The sequence below is a fragment of the Andrographis paniculata genome, unplaced genomic scaffold (genome assembly GCF_009805555.1).
Source record: "Andrographis paniculata isolate CXL003 unplaced genomic scaffold, ASM980555v1 Contig83END, whole genome shotgun sequence".
In the NCBI taxonomy this organism is placed as follows: Eukaryota; Viridiplantae; Streptophyta; class Magnoliopsida; order Lamiales; family Acanthaceae; genus Andrographis; species Andrographis paniculata.
Window position 1 is genome coordinate 392,514 of NW_026137621.1, and position 5,847 is coordinate 398,360.

The window sequence follows — 5,847 nt, forward strand, 5'->3', positions numbered from 1 at the left end:
TCACCAACAGTAGGACACTATTTCCTCTCGACACCTATCACACTTATCAAATAGCCTTCACAACCACTTTCCAGTAATCTTTGTGCCTTAACAGCTGATATTATAGGAAATTTGAAACTTTTCTTCATCCCGATAAAAGAAAATGGTTCTTCAATCTCACACTGAAATACAATACTATTTTTCTGACAGTCGATTGTAGCACCATATTTCGATAACCAATCCATACCCAATATCAAATCGTAATCATTCATGTCCAGCACGATCAAATCAGCATATAATCCTCTACCTTTTATAGGAATAACACATCCTCGCAGGATCTGATTCATTTGTTTTGTATCACTGGAAGGAATCATCACATCGAATTTAGCCTCAGTTAAGTAAGGTGTTCTACCCAGTTTTCTCACATACTCAGTGAATGCAAAAGAATGTGTAGCCCCAGAATCAAATAACACATAAGTCGAAGTACCGAAGATAGAAAGCTTACCGGTGACAACTGGATTTTCTTCTGCATCTTTCTTTGTCATCGTAAAAACTTGCTTTGATACTCTCCCTTGGCCTTTTTGTGCTCTCGGACACATACTAGTCATATCCCCTTTGTCCACAAGAAGAACAAGTTTTCGGTTTGTCACAAAAAATCCCAAAATATGATTTACTACAATTTCGACACAGAGGTCGTGGTGGTGGCAGCGGTGGTAGTGGTACTCCTCTTTGCTCCACCCTGGGACGTTTATCTAGTCCTCCTTGTTCAAGTCTCTGTCCTTGTTGGGGTTGGAATAGTCGTGATGATTGAGGTTGTCATGCCCTTTTTCTATTATTTCCACTCCACGGTGGTGCTTGCCGCTGCTGAAAATGACATCTCATCTCTTGTGCATGTTTTATTCGTATCTCAGCTTGTTCAGCAGTTTGTGCTCTCTGTGCAACTTGTGCATAAGTCATTCCTTAAGTTCCCGCCATACTCACATCTCTATAAAGCTCAGGCCTCAAGCCTTAAGGAATCTCTCCATTTTTGATGCTTAAGTACTGACCATGTGTTCCGCAAACCTAGATAACTGCTCAAATTTACAGAGGTAGTCTGTAACAGTCATGGTTCCCTATTTCAACTGTATGAATTCATTCAGCTTTATGATTCTGACTGGAGCAGTGAAGTATTTATTTATGAAAATCTCCTTGAACCTCTCCCAGGTCATTACAGCAACATCTTCGATACTTTTGACTGTGTCCCACCAGTGTCCCGCACTACCACGTAACATGAAGGAAGCACACAAAACCTTTTCTGTATCTGGAATTCTACTATATTGAAACATATTGTTTAAAGTTCTCAACCAGTCTTCAGCAACCAAAGGATCGGTAGCATCTTCAAAGATTGGTGGGTTCAGTTTATGGAATCGCTCGGACACCAACTCAACAGGCTCTGTTTGCGATTTTGGTTGATTCACATCAATACGTTGGTTGTCCGCATTTTTTTGTTCAATAAGCTGTTGAATCTGTTGTGCATGGCATTCAACTAAGTATGTCAGCCGAGCTATAACAACATCCCGATCAACACCAGCAATCGTTGTTGTCTGCTCAGGCATTCTTTCTATACCACTACTTTCACCCTGTTCTCTCTCCATATCTATTCAACAATACCACCCGTCCTGCACCACATGACCAATATAATTCATAGTACATATAATGTAGGAACAAGAAATAACTTGACTCTAGCCTACTAAACATGTACTCGATTCGTTTCATATTCGTATTATTCACAGTATACCATATATAAGATAATTAAAACTGCTTATATCCAAACTTTAAACACAGACCTAAACTCACAAGTACCATGACTACCACACGTGTACTGTACCTTAATACACATGCACGATCACACATGCTCACGAGCACACACCGCTGCAGTCAGCGGCTCAATGACGGCAATCAAACAATAGGATTTTAGTAACAGTAGCATTATGTAGAAGTACGGTAGTAGGAATCATTTTACCATATATCATTTTTATTAATTTTGAAACACAGAAGAGCACGTAACATAGAAACCAATCACCATTCATTATAAAATCATTTAATAACCAGAAATTCATTATCAAGTAAAGTCTAAAGTCAATATAATTCATGATACACGAATATCAACAAAATTTAAATAAACACTTACTGGGTGTAGCCGGGCTCTCTCAAGTTCTGAGCTCGTGTACATAGACAGTTTACAGGAAGCTAACCGTGCTCTGATACCACTCTGACACGACCACACTTACACTATACTACTAACACCAATTCTTATATAAGTAAACTATAAACATGCAATAATCCTTCTTAATTACTTACATATATAACAACCTGTTAACCGACTATAAATTTTTTTCTCAGCAAAACATAATATAACTCAACAGTAACCTGTTAACATTCACCAAAAGGATCTCAAATCATATCAACAACTACATAATCGACATACTCTTTATAACAACATCATACAACTTCTAAAACAGACGTAATATGGAACAACGGAAGCAAAACAAGCCACGGTCCTGCCCGCAGGTCGTCATCTGTGTACACGGTAACTCAAAATACCTGTAAGAGCGCCACGGCTACTCCAGTCTGACCATCAAGTCATATATCATCTGGATTACCTACAATGCATAAACTGAGTGAGATTTATAAATCTCCGTAAGTAGAAATTATGCACGATGTGAAGTTTATCTCAAAATTCTCAATATACAGAATGTGCTCTCGTTTGAAATCACCAATTTATTTATGAAATATTCTCTAGGGCCCCTATACACACTGCTATAAACCGGAAAGAGCTCAATATCCACATATTCAAATCAAACGGTAGCCTACACCAGGTAGCCTACACCGGGTTTCCAAGTAAGGTTTCCCCGGGTCGCTTCTTCCCAGGCCGCCTCTTCCGAATGCATTGTTTATGCATTGTACGTAAAATCACAATAGACGGTGGCCTACACCAGGTAGCCTACACCAGGTTTCGATAGGTCGCTTTTTCCCAGCTCGCCTCTCCCACGCTCAGTGTATAATCAACTGTCTAACATAGTAAAACCATCTTATTTCATTTCAATGTATGGTATGCATGCTTAATGAAAATGCAAAGAAACATATTTCACAATATACAGATATTATTGAACTCATTGGTTCAAACCACATCAATTTTTGGAGCTCACAGACACCTCAACATCAAATATAGAGTTCACAGGCTCAACCATATCACATACAAAGCTCACAGGCTGAAACCAATTTATATACGGAGATCGCAAGCTCAAACCACATAATCAAAGAATATTAATCACATATTACAGTTTTATGGTATTCACATATTATCAATCAAACATAAATAACTCACAAAATAATATATTTATGCATTGTAGTTGCAAATAAATTTCTACTTACCTGAAATTCGCCAAAAACGTCAATAACCCTAACTCTTAAAACCCTTTTCACGATTCCAGTATCGTATCTAACAACAATTAATTACAAATATTACCCCAATTTACTAAATAATTATTTCTACTCAAAACTTCTTCTACTTAGTAAAAATAGCAATAATTCGTGAACACGGAAAAATACCTGAACTAGGCTTTTAACGAATTCGGCGTAAAAGGTTTTTTTTTTTTTTTTTTTTTCTTTTTCTTCGCGTGCGTTTCTCCATGTTCTTCTGCAATTGATATGGATGAGGTGGGGGTGGGGATTATTACCCCGCCCCACTGCCTTAAAATTTTTATTTATTATTATTATTATTATTATTATTATTATTATTATTGTTATTTTATTTATTTATTTATTTATTTATTTTGTTTATTTTACTTTTTATTTAATTATTACAAATAAATTTTCAAGTGATCTATATTTAACTTACACCACTAATATCCAAATAATTTACCCAACCTATTTGTATCATACTAGAATCTCACATAAATTATAACAATATTTTCTTATTAATAAACATGTAAAGCATATACCAAATTATAAACAATTTAATATTCAATAGTAAAATAAATAACCTAACATCACCAGTGACATATAAATAATATAAAGTGTACTCAAAGTATGAATTATACTCAACTAATTATAAATTAACACATAAATAATATCAAAAGAACATATAATTAAACAATTAATACTCAGTAAACTAATGTATGCAACTCATGAAGTATATTTAAACTACCACAAATTAACATATAAGTAATTTACCAGCACCTAAAATATGAAATATATTGGCCAATGGGTAGTGAGAACCTCGGGTATTACATTGCGAATGTGAGTGTGTGCGTAAAAACGCACTAGGATGAACCGATAATTTGATGAATATTTGTATTTTCTTGATATTATACAAATTTTACTGTAAATTCTACATAAATTTTCAAACCCTTGTGCATCAATTGTTGGACTTGGGATCAAATATGTGTATCGAATATATTGTTAAAGTCATTATTTTATTCAGTCATATTATTTAACTGGTCTAATTAATATAATTAATTATTGACTGATAGGTTTAATTGTTATAGAATAAAAGTGCAGCTACCCGTATAATATTATTATTTTGGTGACGTGACAAATTAACAATATTAATTAAGGGCATAATTGTAATTACAATTATGTTTGCCCTATTATAAATAGGCTAGGGTTAGGTCCCCAGAATCAGCGCGCCGTAAAAGAGATCTGATTCTCCCTGCAGTTTCTGCTCCTCACCCGTCAAGGACAGAAAGGAAGCCGGCACCCTGATATTGGAAAACCAAACCTTTAATCATCCAAAATTTGTATATGGCTTCATCTTCAGGTACGCTTCCGCTTTAAGGATCAAGCATTTAAATTCAACAATTGGTATTAGAGCATGTTGAATTATTTGAATGTTGTTAATAGAATGCATTGGTGTCGATCTAGGGTTTCTTTGTTGGATAAAGTAATTGTCTAATTAAATAAATTAATTGAAATTTTGATTGAATCCGATGATCCACAATTAGTTTTAAATTCGAGTGTGTATCCGTGCACTTTCTTGACTTAATCGTAATGTTCACTTTATATCTTGAAAACTAACTCCTCATAATTCATTATTGGTTAGTTTTGTTAATCTTCATACTGTTATGCATTCGCGTAAATACATGTGTTGGAATGTATAATGACTATGCCTCGATTACCGTGCCTATGTTTATTTCTTATCTTGAGCAAATTCTTATTTGTGTGTTGTACAGATTTATATATTATAAATACAACAACATTTAATTGATTGAAAATCTTGAAAGTCTTCAGGCAGAGGCATATTCATATATTTATTTATGTATTTAATTTTTAGTAACATATTCATGTATATATTCATATGCTAAGATTATTGAAAACGTTTAATTATTTTATTTATTCAAGCATGTTTCAACAATTTGAAATTCGTCAATATATATAATTGTATATATGTATAGACGTGTGAAATCATGTTTATTTATTTAATTATGCGTATGTTAGAGATGCATTAAATTTATTTATTTATGTATTGAATACACGTCATGTATTTAAGTTTGCTTGGTTATTAATCTTTCATGAATATTTCGGAATATATTATTTATGAAATTGATATATGCATCTTCAGAAATTGGAAACTCATTAATAATGTTTGCTGCGTTTTGACGGTGAAAATCTAGTATTTGAAGTTGCCAAAGTAACCTCTCTTATATGAAATTTTTACTTGATAACATAAGTGTTTGCATGTGTATTTTAATTCATGTGATTACTCTTCGGCCCAAAGACAATCGATAATAAAATATACATCTGCGATAATATGTATGGGAAAATTATATAGATTTAACTTATGTGAATAGTAAATTAGTCCAAAGATTGGTTACTGTTTGACATTAC